Here is a 19643-nt window from a genome sequence, read left to right as displayed (position 1 = left end):
TGATAGTGATAATTTATGTTTGCTTTTTTCTTTATTCTTGAATACTAATCCTGCTAGTGGTTTATCAAAGTATGTTTCAAAGAATCACCTTTTAGCGGTGTTATTTTCCTTTTATTTTTCTGTTTCCTATTTCATTGATTTCCACTCTTATCCTTATTATTTTTTTCTATTTACTTTGTGTTTAACTTGCTCTTTTTTTAGTTAGATAGAATCTTAGATTATTGCTTTTTCAATCTTTCTTCTTTTCTTAATATAAGCACTTAAATATAAATTTCCCTCTAAGCACTACTTTAGTTGTGTTCCATAAAATTTGACACATTGTGTCTTTTTAAAAAAATTATTTATTTATTTATTTATTTATTTTTAGCTGTGTTGGGCCTTCGTTGCTGTGTGCGGGCTTTCTCTAGTTGTTGTGAGCGGGTCTACTCTTTGTTGTAGTGCACGGGCTTCTCATGGCAGTGGCTTCTCGTTGCGGAGCATGGGCTCTAGGCACACGGGCTTCAGTAGTTGTGGCACGCGGGCTCAGTAGTTGTGGCGCATGGGCTTAGTCGCTCCGCGGCATGTGGGATCTTCCTGGACCAGGGCTCGAACCCATGTCTCCTGCATTGGCAGGCAGATTCTTACCACTGCGCCACCAGGGAAGTCCCACATTATGTCTTTATTTTCATTCAGTTCTGTATATTTTTTAGTTTCTCTTGTGATGTCTTCTTTGACCTCTGGGTTATTTAGAAGTGAGTTGTTTAGTTTCCAAATATTGGGGCCTTTTTAGATTTCTCACTGTTATGATTTCCAATTTAGTTCCATCATGGTCAGTAATAATGCGTGTGGTAGAAAAATTCACGTGGTACAAAAGGAAATATGATGAAAAGTACATACCTTCTTATCCCTATCAGCCTGCCTGTCTTCCTTCTTTTCTTTGTTCATTAAGAAAGATTTATCAAAGGCCTACTACTTGCCAAGCACTGGGGATACAGCTGTTTAAAAAGAGACCCATGTCTCTGCTGCCCTTTAGAGCTGAGGTTCTCCTGATAAGAGACAGATAGTAAATAAGAAAGTAAATAGAACTTCCCTGGTGGCGCAGTGGTTAAGAATCCGCCTGCCAATGCAGGGGACACGGGTTCGAGCCCTGGTCCAGGAAGATCCCACATGCCTCGGAGCAACTAAGCCCATGCGCCACAACTGCTGAGCCTGTGCTCTAGAGCCCACAAGCAACAACTACTGAGCCCGCGAGCCACAACTACTGAAGCTCGCACGCCTAGAGCCCATGCTCCGCAACAAGAGAAGCCACTGCAATGAGAAGCCCGCGCACTGCAACGAAGAGTAGCCCCTGCTCACCGCAACTAGAGAAAGTCCACGCACAGCAACGAAGACCCAACACAGCCCAAAATAAATAAATAAATTTATTAAAAAAAAGAAAAAAGAAAGTAAATATATTACATGTTAGATGGTACTAAGGGAAAAATGAAGCAGGAAAGAAGAAGGATTAGGTGTAATGGGAGAAGGTATTTGCTCTATTAGAGTGGGTTTAGGAAGCCTTCTCTGAGGAGGTGATTACAGAGACTTGAGTAAAATGAGGAAGTATGGATGTTTGGAGAGTAGTGTTTCAGGCATAAGGTAGAGTAAGTGCAAAGGCCCTGAGGCTAGAGCATGCCTGCTGGGTTCCAGGAACAGTGAGGAGGCCTGTGTGGCTGGGGCAGAGAGTGATGGGAAGAGTAGAAGGTCAGAGGTTAGAAAGGAAACCACCAAAGGTCACTCCCCAGATACCCTCCAGAGGTGTTCTGTGCATAATCAGGTATACTGTATGCATATGTGTAACTCACATAAAAGGTTGTGTACTGTTCACCTCGTTTTGTGCCCTATTTTTTTCCTCTTTAACTACATAACCTTGAAAATTCATCCCACATTCTTTTTCGTAGCACTTGGTACTTAGTGTGATCGTACCAGGCCCCTGTTGGTGGACGTTTAGGTTATTTCTGGGTTATGCTCTCCCAAAGAATGCTGCCTTCAGTATTCCAGTCTATGTGGCACTTGGCAGGCAGCCTTCATGCTGTTGTACCTGAATCCACCCCAACTCCCCGCACTCCTGCAAGGAGAGTTTTAAGGGAATCCTTTCCAGAGCTCTAGCTTCACCTGACTTGCCTGAGGAATCTGCTGGGTTTCCTCCCTCCCTCCTTCCGTCCTCCCTTCTTTCCTTCCTTCCTTCCTTCCTTCCCTCCCTTTCCGATGGTTCTGCTCCCAAGAAAAGAAATTATGGGAGAAGTATGAAAAGAAAGGCAAATCGCCTCTCCCTTCTTGGTGATGCATTGCCCCAGGTATAAAAACAACCAGCAGGGCTTCCCTGGTGGCGCAGTGGTTGGGAGTCCGCCTGCTGATGCAGGGGACACGGGTTCGTGTCCCGGTCCGGGAAGATCCCACATGCCGTGGAGCGGCTGGGCCCGTGAGCCATGGCCGCTGAGCCTGCGTGTCCGGAGCCTGTGCTCTGCAACGGGAGAGGCCACAACAGTGAGAGGCCCGCGTACCGCAAAAAAACAAAACAACAAAAAAAAAAACAACTTTACAAGGGCAGTAACCGTTCTACCAAAAAGAGCTGACTCAAAACTTGGCAGGGAAAGGAGAAGGGAGATGCATGCAAGGCTGAGAATTCCAAAAAAGTTGAAATGATGAGGGGAGAGATCTCCCAAAAGACCCTGGAGTACACGGGAGGTCTGCACCACCACAGCAGTCTTTTCCCTTGGAGAGGATGGGGGAGGAGTCCTCACTTGGCTGCAAACTCTGGAGACTCAGTGCAGGGGCTCGGGATCAGGGCTCCCCAGAGAGCATCACAGGAAGGCGTCGCACCACTCTCACAGGCGCCCGAAGCAGTCCCGGGACTGCCTGGCGTTGGCGCCGCGTGGGTCCTTCAGCCATTCCCGGAAGAGGTCTTCATCTTTCTTTAGCACCAGAAACTAGCCAAGAACCACATGGGCCTTGTCAAAGCCCCTTTCCTCCAGCTCCTTGCGCAGGACTTTGCCAGTGCCGGCTAGGCTTCCCACTGGCTCTTTCCCCATGGGCTCTGCCACGAAATCTCAGTGCTTTTGGGAGGTTGTCGTCTTTTAAATATTCTTTTTTTTTTTAATTTTATTTTATTTGGCCATACCACAAAGCATGTGCGATCTTAGTTCCCTGACCAAGGATCGAACCCGTGTGCCCTGCCTTGGGAGCGTGGAGTCTTAACCACTGGACCACCAGGGAAGTCCTGGGAAGTTGTCATCTTGTTCAGGCTTAATCCACAGCTCCAGTCCCCGTAACAGCTTCTTCCGCCACCCGACTCTCCCACCGATACCTCAACCCACTCCGGATCCCTCTTATTTTCTTTCCTAGTTGTCCAGTTGTCCCGACAGCACTGATTGAATAAAGCGTCTTTTTATCACCAAGCTGATATGTTTTTATACCTCAGACTTTTCACTTTTGGTCTCATTCTTTCAACATAGCTCCTATGAGCATCTTCTCTATACCTGTGCTGAGTGCTGGGGACACAGGGCTGAAACAAACCCTGTCCTTGGCTTGTTTTATTCATCCCTATCTCATCCATGCAACCAGCACTCCCCAGAATCTTCTCTGTGCTGGGTCCTGTGCTGAGCAGCGGTGGGGACACGGCCCTGCCCTCATGGGTCTCGCAATTCAGAGGGGAGACAGGCCCTTCTCCAGACGATCCAGAGAGGTCAGTGGGTCAGTGCTGGGCTGGGAAAGCCTGGAGGGGAGCTTAGCCAGTCTGTGGGTTTGGGGAGGGCTTTTGGGAGAAGGGGATATAGCAGAGCTCAAGGAGAAGTGAGCCAAAGTGGAAAGACAGAGGCACAGGTAACAGCATGTGCAAGGGTCAAGGTGTGAACGAGAAAAATCAGAAGAGGCTGGTGGGGCTGAAATGTAGACGGTGGGGCTGAAAGTGGCGAGAGACTGGATGGCCATTCCAAGGACAGACCACACAGGGCCATGTTAATACATTTGGACTTGATTCTGAAGGCAGCAGGGACAATATGTCATGATGACAAAAGAAATCAAGAACAGGGCTTCCCTGGTGGCTCAGTGGTTGAGAGTCCGCCTGCCAATGCAGGGGACGTGGGTTCGTGCCCCGGTCCGGGAAGATCCCACATGCCGCGGAGCGGCTGGGCCCGTGAGCCACGGCCGCTGAGCCTGCGCGTCTGAAGCCTGTGCTCCGCGACGGGAGAGGCCACAACAGTGAGAGGCCCGCGTACCGCAAAAAAAAAAAAAAAAATTAAGGTTTGATTAAATATATTATCTTTAAAAAAAAAAGAAATCAAGGACAGCGAGGAATTAATTTGCTGTATTATTTTTCAAAGAAAGTTGATTTCTGCTTATAAAAGTAACACCTGTTCAGTGCAGAAGACCTATCTTGCCTCTTTTCTGTGATGTTGGCGTGCTGTTGTATATACACATTCATGGGTACACACTTCTTCTAGGAATTTCCCCCTCAGTGCTCCTTGAAACTCCTGTCTCTCAATATTTGTCAAGAAGGGGTGGTGACCTCACTCTGAACCCCTCCCTCAACTCTTCACAAGTGACAATTCTAAGCTAACGGTCAGATGCATAAACGCTCCGGAAGTGTATAGCTTCAGCCTCAGCTAGATTCAGGAACTCAGACAATTCCTGGAAGGCACAGCCCGATCCCTGGGCCCTGTGTTTCTCTGTGCTGTCTTTCTTTCTCAGGTAGTCTCTCCCTTTGGGGATCAGATGGCCTCAGTAGCTCCAGGTTCACAGCCCACTCATTAAGCAACACCAGAAGAAGGAGAGGACCTCGTTCCTGAAATTCCGGGAAAAATCCCAGGGCTAAATGCCAGCATCTAAACATGGGGGTAGGATCGGTTTTACCTGAACAACATGAGGGAACATTGAGGGGAGGGCCTTCCTCAAAGGAGAGTCAGGGGAAGTTTCCAGAAAAAGAGAAGTGGCTGCTGGGCAGATACCCACTTCACCAGGGCTTTAGAGGGAGAGAGAGGAGGGGTCTCTGTGTTCCTGAAGAGAGGAGAGGGGGCCTGGGAGCCACGGGGATGTCCTTGGCCTAGATCTTTCCCATCTCCCTGGATTACCAAGGTCACAGCTGAGCAGAGCCCCTTTCTGTACCTCAGTGGAAGGTGTGACCTCACTCTCATCACCTCCAGCTAGGGCCACTGGGGTTGACTCTTGACCTCTGTGCATTGGCCACCAGCCCCAGGCAAGAGGGTCAGGCGTGTTTCCAGCATGGCGCCCGCCCCCTGGGCTGTTCCTGGAGTCCCCCTGGTTCACCCTCTGCAGCTTCCTGTCAGGTTGGGGAGGAGTTCTGGATATCCTCAGCTTATCCCCACTCTCAGAGGGACTGGTGCATGCCATCCTAGTCTGTCCTAGTTCAGCTGCCTGCACCCTGTCCCCCCCCCAGACACACCCACCCATGGGTGCCTAGGTCTCCTTCCTGCTGGCTCTGTCAGTTGCCTCTCAGCTATCTGCTTCCGGCCTCTGGGCCTGCCCTGGCTTGCTCCCCTCCAGGCCACCCCTCCCTCTTCCCTCTGTTCTTGTGGCTTCTGGCTTCTTTCTACCTGAATGCCATCTTAGTGGGGCTTGAGGGAAGAGCAGAGTATTTCATCTAAACAGGTTTGACCACAAATCCTGGGTCCAGGATTATTTGTTGAATTTTTGGAAAAAATTTTAATTATCTGTCTCATTTTTGGTTTTGTTTTTAAGTTCACATGGTTTCAGGTTCACAGGAGTATGTAGGAGAAATTCTCCCTCTACTTCTGTTCCCCAGGCACCCTGTTCTCCTCCACAGAGGCAACCACTGTTATCTTGAGTATTTTCCAGAAAAAACAAAAAACAACTATGCATTTCCAAGCAGACGCTGATATGCAACGCGCCCCGCCCCCCCCCCCCCCCCCCCCGCCCTTTTTTTCCCCACAATACAGCAAACAGTATACACTGTGCTGGTCCTCACTGCTTTTCACTGACCATGTTACATGTTATCCTGGAGAGAATTATCTATCAGCACATGAAAAACTTCCCTACTCTCTATCTCAGCTGCCGACAGAGTTATTGTAATTTATGAGACCGTAGATAGTCCTGTAGGGTCTTTCCTGGCGTTTTTATTGTTGTCATAAACGCTGCTGCAGGACTAACCTGGCAGGCACGCCTTTCACACCCGTGTGACTGAAATCTCTCATCCATCCCCAGAAGCAGAATTGCTGACTCAAGGGTGTGCAGAAGATTTCCACCGGCAGCCACGAATGTTCGCGAGGGTCCATTTCCTCCCAGTCTTGCCACCTGGAGGTTATTTCTTTTCTTACCTTTTTACTTTGAGCTCAGTGTAGATTTACAGAAAAGTTGTAAAAATGGTACAGAGCTTCTGTAGACCTTTCCCTCAGCTTCCTTCCATGATATCATCTTATGTAAACACAGTACAGGGAGCAAACCCAGGGAATGAGCATGAGTGCAGTGCTGGTAACAAAACCACGCACGTCATTCGCATTTCACCAGTTCTTCCACCAAAGTCCTTATTCTGTCCCAGGATCTCATCCTGTATCCTGAATTAGTTGTCATGTCTCTGTAGTCCCCTTTAACCTATGATAGTTTCTCGGTCTGTCTTTGTCTTTCATGACCTTGACCCTTTTTTTTTAAAAAATAAATTTTTTTATTTCTTTCTTTATTTTTGGCTGCATTGGGTCTTTGTTGCTTTGCGCGGGCTTTCTCTAGTTGTGGTGAGCAGGGGCTACTCTTTGTTGCGGCTTCTCATTGCGGTGGCTCCTCTTATTGCAGAGCATGGGCTCTAGGTGCACGGTGTCCAGTAGTTGTGGCTCATGAGCTCTAGAGCGCAGGCTCAGAAGTTGTGGTGCACGGGCCTAGTTGCTCCGCGGCATGTGGGATCTTCCTGGACCAGGGCTCAAACCCCTGTCCCCTGCATTGGCAGGTGGATTCTTAACTACTGTGCCACCAGGGAAGCCCCTCCTCCTTCATTTCTGATTTTATTTGATTCCTCTCTCTTTTTTTGTTGTTGGTGAGTCTAGCTAAAGGTTTATCAATTTTGTTTATATTTTCAAAGAACCAGCTCTTGGTTTCATTGACCTTTTATATTGTCTTTTTAGTTTCTATTTGATTTATTTCTACTCTGATCTTTGTTATTTCCTTCCTTCTACTAACTTTGGGCTTCATTTGTCCTTTTTCTGGAAGTTAGGTTGTTTATTTGAGATTTTTTTTGTTTCTTGAGGTAGGTGTTTATCATGATGAACTTCCCTCTTAGAACTGCTTTTGCTGCATCCCATGAGGTTTGGTATGTTGTTATTTCATTTCCATTCATCTCATACTATTTTTTAAAATTTCTCTTCTGATCTCTTCATTGACCCATTGGTTGTGCAATACATGGTGTTTAATCTCAACATATTTGTGAATTTTCCAGTTTTCTTATAATTGATTTCTAGCTTCATATCAGTGGGGTCAGAAAAGATGCTTGATATGATTTCAGTCTTCTTAAATTTGTTAAGGCTTGTTTTGTGGCCTAACTTATAATCTATACCGGAGAACATTCCATGTGCACTTGAGAAGAGTGTCTATTCTGTGGCTTTTGGGTGGAATATTTGGCTTGGACAAGTCTTCTAAATGTATTTGTGTTTTAAAAATTACATTAATTACTAACGTTGTCAAAGGAGTATGAGTACTTAGTTTAAAGTCAAATATATCTATGATTTACAATAATAAGAAGAAAACTGAACCTTTTCCACTTCAATTCCTGTTCCCCACAGGTAAACAGTTTAAATGTTTTAGCTGTTTTTTGGTATTTACCACCATATTTCTAAAGATTGTTTCCCCATTTTTAAATTTTATTTTATTTTCTTGGCCACGCTGCACGGCATGCAGGATCTTAGTTCCCTGACCAGGGCTCAAACCCACGCCCCCTGCAGTGGAAGCGTGGAGTCTTAACCACTGGACCACCAGGGAAGTCCCTGTTTCCCTATTTTTTATTACCTGTTGACTTCTTATTATGGAAGGTAAGGATTTAGTGCTTTTATTCTCCCCCTCCCATGTTTTAAAAAGCACTCCCCTCTCCATGGCTAACGCATTTAGCAGTTCAGTATTTAGCATCTCTGTCACAGCCCTTTCATCATCCCAGGCTACCTAAGTAGTAGGTATATAATAGGTAGTGTAGTTAGGATGACTCACTGCTCACATTTGAATGATGGCCCATATTAGGAACACGTTCCCTTTATTTTACAAGGAAGCAGCCATTGTGTGTATGAAGGTGTGTTTCCAGTATTGGGGGAGAGGCCCTTGGTCCTGTCTCATGTCCTTAAACTCCCGAGGCGCCTGGCCTCTCTCCCCCCACAACCCCCGCCGGCCCTGTCCTTTCTTACGAGCACAGTTTCCTGAGGAAACAGATACATTCCAGCCAGATGCAGTCTCATGTGCAGGAAGACACTTTCACAATATACACAGACCTCAGAAATATTGCCAGTTCTGTTCCGAGGCCACCACATAAAGCAAACCCCACAGTAAAGTGAACATCACAATAAGGCAGATGACGAATTGTTGAGTGTGGTGATGCGTGGAGCCAGGTGAGAGGGAGCCGCGCAAGGGGTCCACGGCTCCATCCCAGGGACTTCCACAGATCAGCCCTGTCACTGAGTACCTGTTCTCTGCCCCATCCAGGGCTGGGGACACTGCAGCGACCAGTTCAGCCCAGATCCTGCCTTCGTGGGGCTCATAGTCCAGTTGGGGGGATAGACTTGTCACCACACACTGATGGCCCAGAGTGGTCAGAGCTAGGGTGGGGGGCTTCCCTGGTGGCGCAGTGGTTGAGGGTCCGCCTGCCGATGCAGGGGACGCGGGTTCGTGCTCCGGTCCGGGAGGATCCCGCATGCCGCGGAGCAGCTGGGCCCGTGAGCCATGGCCGCTGAGCCTGCGCGTCCGGAGCCTGTGCTCCGCAGAGGGAGAGGCCGCAACAGTGAGAGGCCCGCGTACCGCAAGAAAAAAAAAAAGAAAAAAAAAAGCTAGGGCGGGGTTGCCCAGGAGTCTGGGGCTCAGGGAGGAGAGGATATCTGAGTTGGGATACTCTGTGGTATGGAGGATGGATCAAAGGGAATGAGACTGGAGATACAGAGACCAGTGAGGAGGCTGAAAACTGTTCTATGTAGCCCTAGGACATAGAGCTGAGACCACTGGGTAGGACATATTTCCAGGAATAAAACTCTGCACAGGAGTCAGGAAGAGGATGCTAACATTTAACATTTATTAAATTGAGCAATTTCTCTTTTAGTCTTGCATTGCCATTCTCCCAGTCCTGCCAGTTGGGTATCCCCAGTTGACTGATGGGGAAACGGAGGTACAGCTTGCATATCCAGGAAGTGACAGAGCCAAGATTTGAGTCCAGGTCTGTTTGACTCCACAGGCCTTGCTGCCGTTCGTTAAGCCTGGCCCTGAGTGAAAAGTTTTTGCGTGAACTCATTTAGTCTTTTCAGCAGTACTATCCTGTAGGAGGGAGGGTCCTTATTTTGAAGATGAATGAAGGCTTAGAGAAGAATACTCCCTTGCCCGCAGCCAAATGGCCCAACTTGGACTCAGTGTCTGCTCCTCAAGTGCACAGGCAGAAGTGAAGGCAGCAGACCCACGCACCTACGGTCAATTAATCGAAGACAAAGGAGGCAAGAGCGTACAATGGAGAGCAAAACAGTCTCTTCAACAAGTGGTGCTGGGAAAACTGGACAGCCACATGTAGAACAGTCAGATTAGAACATTTCCTCACACCATATCCAAAAATAAATTCAAAATGGTTTAAAGACCTAAATGTAACACCTGAAACCGTAAAACGCCTAGAAGAAACACTCTTTGACATAAATCGTAACAACATTTTATTGGACCAGTCTCCTAAGGCAAAAGAAATAAAAGCAAAAGTAGGACTTCCCTGGTGGCGCACTGGTTAAGAATCCACCTGCCAATGCAGGGGACAAGGGTTCAATCCCTGGCCCAGGAAGATCCCACAAGCTGTGGAGCAACTAAGCCCGTGTGCCACAACTACTGAGCCTGTGCTCTAGAGCCCATGAGCCACAACTGCTGAGCCTGCATGCCACAACTACTGAAGCCTGCACTCCTAGAGCCCGTGCTCTGCAACGAGAGGCCACCGCAGTGAGAAGCCCACGCACCGCAACGAAGAGTAGCCCCCGCTTGCCACAACTAGAGAAAGCCCACGCACGGCAATGAAGAACCAATGCAGCCAAAAATAAATAAGTAAAACAAAGAAATTTTAAAAAAATAAAATAAAGGCAAAAGTAAATAAATGGGGTCTAATTAAACTTAAAAGCTTTTGCTCAGCAAAAGAAAACACTGACAAAACCAAAAGACAACCTATGGAATGGGAGAAGGTATTTGCAAACAATGCAACTGACAAGGGGTTAATATCCAAAATATATAAATGGCTCATACAACTCAATATTTGTTTTAAAAAACCCAATCCAATCAAAAAATAGGCAGAAGGCTTGAATAGACATTTTTCCAAAGAAGGCATACAAATGGTTAACAGGCACATGAAAAGATGCTCAGCGTCAGTAATTATTAGAGAAATGCAAATCAAAACCACAATGAGGTACCACCTCGCACCTGTCAGAATGGCTATCATTTTTTTATATATAAAATTATTTTATTTATTTATTTTTGGCTGCATTGGTCTTTCGTTGCTGTGCACAGGCTTTCTCTAGTTGCTGCGAGCAAGGGCTGCTCTTTGTTGCAGTGCACGTGCTTCTCATTGCTATGGCTTCTCTTGTTGCAAAGCATGAGCTCTAGGTGCGCGGGCTTCCGTAGCTGTAGCACACGGGCTCAGTAGTTGTGGCTCGTGGGCTCTAGAGCGCAGGCTCAGTAGTTGTGCCGCACAGGCTTAGTTGCTCCACAGCATGTGAGATCTTCACAGACCAGGGATCGAACCCACGTCCCCTGCATTGGCAGGCGGGTTCTTAACCACTGCGCCACCAGGGAAGTGCCCAGAATGGCTATCATTAAAAAATCTATAAATAACAAGTATTGGAGATGATGTGGAGAAAAGGGAACCCTTTTACACTGTTGTGGGAATAAAATAGTGTGAAAGTTTCTTAAAAAATTAAAAATAGAGCTATAAATGATCCAGCAATTCTACTCCTAGGCACATATCTGGAAAAAACGAAAACACTAATTTGGAAAGATACATGCACTCCAGTGTTCATAGCAGCACTATTTACAATAGCCAAGACAAGTGGAAGCAACCCAAGTGCCCGTCAACAGACGGTTGTGATTCTTCTGGGAAGAAGAGGGACCTCAGTCCTTGTCTTCTTTGAAGAAGGAATTCAGCAAAGAGACCAAGATTGTGAAACAGATAAAGCATTTAATACAAGCAAAGTACGTGTGGAAGAACAGACGGGCGAACTTGGAGTGAGTTGCGTGCCAATAGGAAGGATTTAAGTTGCTTAAGTATCGGGGCAGTCTTCCGGGTTGCCTCTGGCCAATCATCTCGCCTGTGTCCATATTTGGTCTGACTCAGGGTCCTTCCCGGTATGCATGCGCATCTCTCAGTGAAGGTAGATTCCAGTGTGAAGGTTTCTGGGAGGTTGGCAGGACAAATCCTGAGCTGGTGCCTCCTCCCTCCCTTTTTCCCTCCCCTAGACTGAGGACCTTCTCTGTGCATGTGTCAGGCCGGGAAATCCCCTTCACCACAAGCATGAGAAGAATGTAGTCGCTTTGGCCGTTTACCCAGGCAAGGCCCAATACTCATGATGGTATCTTATCTCAAAGTATCAGCAGGAGATGCTTGGAGCTGTTCAGCCTGGGGCCTCATCTATCTCCTACCTCAGCTGGATTAAAAAGATGTGAGATATATATGTATGTGTGTGTATATATGTATAATGGAATATTACCTGGCCATAAAAAATAATGAAGTAGTGCCATTTGCAGCTCCATGGATGAACCTAGAGAATATTATCCTTACTGAAATAAGTCAGAAAGATAAATACAATATGATATCACCTATGTGCAGAATCTAAAAAATAATACAAATGAATGTATATGCAAAGCAGAAACAGACACACAGATATAGAAAACAAACTGTGGTTACCAAAGGGGAGAGGGAAGTGGGAAGGGACAAATTAGGGGTATGGAATTAACAGATACAAACTATATATAAAATAGGTAAGCAACAAGGATGTACTGTATAGCACAGGGAATTATACACATTATCATGTAATAAACTATAATGGAGTATAATCGATCACTATGCTGTTCACCTGAAACTAACACAAAATTGTAAATCAACATACTTCAAAAAAAAGTAGAAGTGAAGGTAGCAGTATGCCACGTGGTATGATGTTAGAAGTTTCAGCAGGGTGGCTCAGGGCAGATAAACAGGTTAGGTGAGTCCTGCCTTTTCCTTGGCTAAAGCAACCTGTTAAATTCCCTCCCCCTTGGGAGGAGCAGCATTCTCGACTCCTCAGAGATAGAGTAAACATCAAACTTAAGATGTAAACTTCGAAACAGACGACGTTTTGACAAAATGTCGGTGCTTATCGTGACTAAATACAGTAAATTTGAGGAAACCTGAAGGAAAGATGAGCCGTTCATCCACTCATGAAACATTCCCCGAGTGCCTTCTCGATGCCAGGTGCCGGGCTGGGCATTTCTGGGAACCTGCCCTTAAGGAGCTACAGGCTAGCCTCCAGGCAATGATGAAAGAGTTCCCTTGAAGCAGGGAGAGCCCAGAGGCCTCAGGATATTAAAAACAGTGAAACCAGCCTTTTTGGTGAAAGGTCAAACAAGGCTGGGCGAAACATATTTCTATATCCATTTTAGAAGCAAGGAGTTCTGCCTCCATATTCTTTTTTTTAAATTCAACCTAGAATAAACAGCATCATGATGAGGGAAGCCCAGGGAGCTTTGGGAACCTAGAGGACATGTCTGATGCAGCCTAGGTATCAGAGAGGGCTTCCTAGAGGAAGGGACACTCCAGGTGAGACCTAAAAGATGAATTGGGGCACAGTGGGAAAAGAGGAGTGGGGGAATGGTATCCCAGGCAGAGGTGGATTTAGGTGTGAGATGGAAGGGAGAGCAGAACGGGCCTGGGCCCAGCCCTTGCAGAGCGCATGATCCAGTGGGGGAGACAGATCTGTCACCAGTGACACCCAAGATTGATCAGAGTTGGGATGTCAGAGCCCAGGGAGCTGAGGATGCCCAGAGTGGTCGTCTGACCTAGTCCTGAAGAAGGAAATCCCTGAGACGCACCTTGAAGAACAACTAGGAGTTAGCAGGCATTTAGTAGAGGAAATCAACAAAGTCAAAAGATGGTTCTTTGAAAAGATTAATACTACTCAAGGGGAAAAACACAAATTTCCATTAAAAGGGATGAAAACTGACACATTAATTCATTAATTCGTCCTAATTCTAGGATGACAAGAGGATATTATGATCAATTTCAGCCAAAAAATTTGGCAATGTAGAGGAAATGGACAATTTCCTTGAAAAACACAATTAACAATATTGACACAAGAAAAAATAGAGAATCTGAATAGCCCTGTATCTGTTAGAGACATTGAATCTATAATTTAAAACCTTCCCATAAAGAAAACCACAAGCTCAGACGGCTTCACTGGTAAATTCTTCCAAACATTTAAGAAAGAAATAATGTCATTACCCAAATTCTTCTAAATAATAGAGGAAGTGGAACACTTCCTTATTCATTTTATGAGTCCAGTAGAACACTGATACAACAACCTAACAAAGTCATTACAAGAAAGGAAAATTTTAGGCCAAGATCTCTTCTGAACATGGATTCAGATATCCTAAACAAAAATATTAGCAAATAGAATCCAACATTACATAAGAAAGATAATAAATTATGACCTAGTGGGATTTATTCCAAGACTACAAGGTTGGTCTAGCATTTGAAAAGCAATCAGATATGTGTGGGTCTAGTTTTGGACCGTCTGTTCTTTCCCAGTCTTCTATTTGTCCATCCTCGTACCAATAGGATCTTAATTACTTTAGCTTTGCAGTTAGTCTTGAAATCTGATAGTGTAAATCTTCAAACTTTGTTCTTCTTTAAATTTTTCTATTCTTAGGACCTCTGCATTTCCTGTGAATTTTAGGATCAACTTGTTCCCAACAACAGAAAAACTCGTTAAGATGTTTATTGCGATTGTCTGGGTGATGCAATGCCCTGTGATTCAGCAGTTTCACTCCTGGGAAACCTTTCTACTCTAGGTTCCCTAAATGTCCCTCAGTGGGGTATGGATGAATGAACTGGTCCATCTGTACAGTGGATGAACTGAAACACATGGCAACACAGTGGATCTCACAGACATATTGCTGAACAAAAGAAGTCAGACCAGAAAGAGAACGAATGATCTATCACGAAGAAGCAGAATAGGATTTAAAGAGAACATATCATCTATCATAAGAGGTCAGAATAGTGACATTAGGGGTACTGACTGGAAGAGGGCTTGAAAGTGGGAGCCATTTGGAGTGTGGGAATGTTCTAGATCTTGGTCTAGGTGATGCCTACATATTAAAAAATTATCCAGCTCTACAATTAACATTTGTGTACTTTGTATACGTTGTATTTCACTAAAAAGGAAAAAAAAGAATGGATTTAGGGAGGTCACTGGAAAGAAAGTCATTTACATAACTCAACTGTATTTCTATATACCAGCCCCAACCAAATTGAAAATGAAATTTAAAATACCATGACAGGGAATTCCCTGGCGGTCCAGTAGTTAGGACTCTGCACTTTGCAGGAGGCACGGGTTCAATCCCTGGTGGGGGAACTAAGATCCTGCAAGCCGGCGGCACAGCCAAAAATATATATATATACCATGAAGAATAACGGCAAAAAATATCATTACCTAGTAATAAGTAAAACCAAAGAGGTGTAAGACTTGCAGAGAAAATGAGAGGCTAAGTGGGGAGAGATACCACATTCGTGGATTGAAAGACTCAATGTTGGGAAGATGTCGCTGTCCTGAAAATGATCTGTAGACTCAGCGGAATTCCAACCAAAACTTAGGACAGTGGCTTTCAACCTTTTGACTATGTTCCAGTCACACACACGTATTCGTACAGTCACATAAAAAACAAGACCAAAAGTTTTGTGAAACGGTACTTTCCTTGAGTGCTTAAGATTGGCTTTGATGTTTTATTTGTTGTTGTTGTTGTTGTTGTTGTATCTGTGAGCTTGGCTTGTTGTTGTTGTTTTTATAAATTTATTTATTTACTTATTTATTTTTGGCTGCGTTGGGTCTTCGTTGCTGCGTGCGGGCTTTCTCTAGTTGTGGCGAGCAGGGGCTACTCTTTGTTGCAGTGCGCGGGCTTCTCATTGCGGTGGCTTCTCTTGTTGCGGAGCATGGGCTCTAGACACGGGAGCTTCAGTAGTTGTGGCTCACGGGCTCAGTAGTTGTGGCGCATGGGCTTAGTTGCTCCGCGGCATGTGGGATCTTCCTGGATCAGGGCTCGAGCCCTGCATTGGCAGGCGGATTCTTAACCACTGAGCCACCAGGGAAGTCCCTGTTGTTTTTTTAATTCCACATATAAGTGAGATCATATGGTAATTGTCTTTCTCTGACTTACTTCACTTAGTGTAATGCCCTCAAAGTCCATCGAATATTTTCTGTTAGGTTGCAGGAAGAGGGACCCCTTCCAGGGCCTGAGAGTGGGCTCTTGTCTAACATTTGGAAATGAATTGTCCGAGGAGACACACGTGCTAACAAAGCAAAAGGCTTTACTGGGAAGGGGTGCCTGGGCAGAGAGCAGCAGGGTAAGGGAACCCCGGAGAAACCGCTCCGCCACATGGCTCGCAGTCGCAGGTTATATGGTGATGGGGTTAGTTTCCGGGTTGTCTCTGGCTAATCACTCTGACTCAGGGTCCTTCCTGGTGGCACGCATCTCTCAGCCAAGATGGATTTCAGTGAGGAGGATTCTGGGAGGTTGGCGGGACATATTGTGTCCTCCCTCTTCCTTTTGACCCCTCCTGGGCTAGTGTAGAAGACATACTGTGGGCTGGCGTGTCCTCCCTCCTTTCAGCCCCTCCTGAATTCTCCCAGTTAGTTTCCGGTGGCAGCACCTCATTCTTTTTTTTTTTTTGCGGTACGCGGGCCTCTCACTGCTGTGGGCTCTCCCGTTGCGGAGCACGGGCTCCGGACCCGCAGGCTCAGCGGCCACGGCTCACGGGCCCAGCCGCTCCGCGGCATGTGGGATCTTCCCGGACCGGGGCACGAACCCGCGTCCCCTGCATCGGCAGGAGGACTCTCAACCATCGCGCCACCAGGGAAGCCCAGCACCTCATTCTTTATCAGAACCTCCTGTTGCGAGACAACTCATGCAAGTGTTATCATCGTGCCTGGCCGGGGCTGGCGGTTTCAGTCAGCGGTTCCCTAACAATTATATTCTTGATTATATTTTTAACGCTGGTTTGTGCCACCACATTGATCTCATTAGATAGGGACTCACGGGACAGGATCTGCAGTTTGAGAACTGTCATGCGAGGGAAGATCACATCATCCTAGAAAATCACCGTCCAGCTGAGAGCAAACCGACGTGTGCTCTGTGGGGTAAGGGTAGAGAAGCTGTCTGACCTTGATCCTGAGGACGCCTCGAGGCGTCCAGGTGCTTCCTCCAGGCGGCGCCGCCCTAACACAGCCCATCACAGGGGCTCCTTTCTAGCTTAGTCACACCCCACTGAACAGTGTTTCCACGACTGTCACCGTGTATGTGCCATTGATTTTCATTTTTCTGACTTCGCTGACGCACAGAGGACAAGGGGCCGTATTATAGCCACCGAACAGCCTGTATGTTAAATCCTGATCATGTGAAAGGATGGTCTGGCCTAGGGAGATGTGGAGGGGAAGAGGGGCTGCTCGTTTCCTCCCTGACCATGTTGGGAGCTGAGGGAGATGGTGAAAAGAGTGTAAATACAAGAATAAGAAATAAACAAACCACTTGTAGGAATGGGGAGCGGAGGGTCCAGGGAAAGACAGGCTGCATGGGGAAGAAGTGCTCATCTTTTATGGTGGGGCCGGGGGACCAACAGGAAATAGTTGTATAAATACAAGCAAATTTCCAATTGGAAAACTCAGAAATAGATGAGCAATGTATGCTTATTATCAGATGTCAAGGAGAGGACGCTAGGAGACAAAGAGGCCTATTAGGGCAAGATTTAGAGGTATGTTTGAGGGATCAGGACCAGGTGGCATGTGGGATCTTAGCTCCCCGACCAGGGATTGAACCCACGCCCTCAGCACTGAAAGTGCGGAGTCCTAACCACTGGACCGCCAGGGAATTCCTGGCTTTTAATTTTATAGTTTGAGTACTTGATTTTCATGCAGTGCGTTACTTTTGTTAGTGAAAAGAATGGTAGTTTTTTGGGGTTTTGTTGTCTTTTAACCAGCTCCTGATTACTCCATGGAGAACAGTTGCAGGGGGTGAGGCCGGGGCTGGCAGATGGGGAGGAAGCTGGCGCGGGGACCCATTGACGCAGTCAACGAGATGTACTGAGCATCATCTGTGTGCCTGGCCTGGTTCTGGACAGTGCTAGGGACACAGCCATGACTGTGACAGCCCTGGGCTCACCCTCGTGGGGCTCACAGCCCAGTGCGGAGATGGAGTGCCAATAACTGGCTGGATGACAGGATCATTCCCAGTTGTGATAGGCGCTTTGAAAGGAATACACAGACTGATGGGAGGGATAGAGGGTCCCTGAACAGGGAGGTCAAGAAGGGGACATTGGTCAGAGCTGGGACAGAGCCTGGACCAGAACAGTGGAAGGGAGTGTGGTGTTAAGAGGCAGCAGGGCTGGTGTATGGTCATCATCTCCCCTTTACAGAGGAGCCTCAAAATGAACTGTCATTACCCACACAGTAGGTGGCAGAGCCCCACGTGGACCTCAGGATGACCTGATGCTGGGACCTCAGTGTGGGAGGGTTCTTTGCAGCCTGGACCCCAGGAACCCCACAGCACCAGGGCCTACGTAACAATTAGTAGTAATGGTGACCGCAGCACTTGGCATACTGAGAGGGCCCTGGGTACACGCCTCGGATCTTACCGCCGGCTCCAGGCAGAGCTTCTAAAACATTTTTCTACTTAAAAAAAAATTTTTTTTCATGAAAACAAAAAAATTTTTTTAAGTTTACTCCTTTAAAAAATTGAAAAGTTATATACCCTCTAGTGCATTTTCAAGTTGACAGCTAAAACTTCCGTTCATAAGTTCAAGTACCTGCAAAGGATATATTGGATTGGCCAAAAAGTTCTGTAACATCTTATGGAAGGGCTTCCCTGGTGGCTCAGTGGTTAAGAATCTGCCTGCCAGTGCAGAGGACACGGGTTTGAGCCCTGGTCCAGGAAGATCCCACATGCTGCGGAGCAACTAAACCCGTGCGCCACAACTACTGAGCCTGCGCTCTAGAGCCCGCGAGCTACAACTACTGAGCCCGCGTGCCACAACTACTGAAGCCCGTGCACCTAGAGCCCGTGCTCCGCAACAAGAGAAGCCACCGCAGTGAGAAGCCTGCGCACCACAACTTAGAGTAGCCCCCGCTCGCCGCAACTAGAGACAGCCCGCGCACAGCAATGAAGACCCAACGCAGCCAAAAATTAATTACTTAAAAACAAAAAACATCTTATGGAAAAACCCAAACGAACTTTTTGGCCAGCCCAGTAATTTCTGGTGTGTTAGGAATACTGAAATTTTTAAGCACCTGGAGCATCCTTTCTTTGAAGTATCTAATGCAATCCACATACTCTTGTGATGTGGTACCTGCCGATGTCCAGTTTATAAGAAAAAAAAATGAGCAAAGCTCTTCTTTTACAGTCGGAAATTTTACATTGTTCCTTTTCGTCCTTGAACTTATATTTACAGTTCCGTTTCCCACCGAATTCTATCTAATAAATGATGTGCCCGCAATGAAGACATGTACAGAAATTCAATTTTTAATTTGTGTAATTTCCTGAGACCATAAGATTCTAAATGTTAAAATATTTTCTCCTGGATTGAATTACCTTTAAGATTATTAGTCCACAATTAATTGAAAACATTTTATATTTTGTGCATTTTCATGGATAATTATTAAACGTTCAAAGTAAAATGATACGTAGGAAATGAATCTCCAAATAAGCTAGAAAACAGGTCCTCCCCAATAATCCCATGTGTCCTTGGATGAATGTTAACTATTACAGGAGGGAGTCAGGGGTCAGCATCAATTCGGCCTTGGTTTCTAAGACTCAAATGCTGAGAATCTTCCTTCACAAAGGAACAGCTGGGCAAGCAGGTTTTTGTTCCAGCAGCATCAGTCGCCTCTGAGCTTCCTCCGAGGCATGTGCCCAAAACCTCACCGGGAAGAGCTCACAGCTCTTATCAGCTCCATCTTCAGGGCCGGTGAAGATCTCGGATGGGAGGCATCAGACTTGCGAAGAGGGTTGGTCACCCTGTGCTCACAGTCGCCTAGCATCGATTCCTACATTTCTGCTGCCCTTTCTTTGGATCCAGGAGGTCCCTCTCCGTTGCAGCCCTGATTTTGCATTTGGGGAAGATCTGGAAAGAAAGGGGGTCTGCCTTCTTGGCAGTGGGTGGGGCGACGGTGCCAGGGGCGGTGGCTCGAGGGGCAAGCAGAAGGAGCTAAGCTTCCAGCAGTTGA

The 19643-nt window shown here is 46.5% G+C and overlaps 1 protein-coding gene and 1 pseudogene across 2 annotated transcripts in view; one reads left to right on the top strand and one right to left on the bottom strand.

Annotated features, from left to right (window-relative positions):
• The window catches only part of LOC101272441 (optic atrophy 3 protein), a 38537-nt gene that overhangs the window by 14507 nt on the left and 4387 nt on the right, over window positions 1-19643 (top strand). The window lies entirely within an intron of this gene.
• On the bottom strand, window positions 2820-19457 carry LOC117201819 (barrier-to-autointegration factor-like; annotated as a pseudogene).

The sequence above is a fragment of the Orcinus orca genome, chromosome 20 (genome assembly GCF_937001465.1).
Source record: "Orcinus orca chromosome 20, mOrcOrc1.1, whole genome shotgun sequence".
NCBI lineage: Eukaryota > Metazoa > Chordata > Mammalia > Artiodactyla > Delphinidae > Orcinus > Orcinus orca.
The sequence above is the reverse complement of the archived record's forward strand: the minus strand, read 5'-3'. Positions and strand labels throughout refer to the sequence as shown.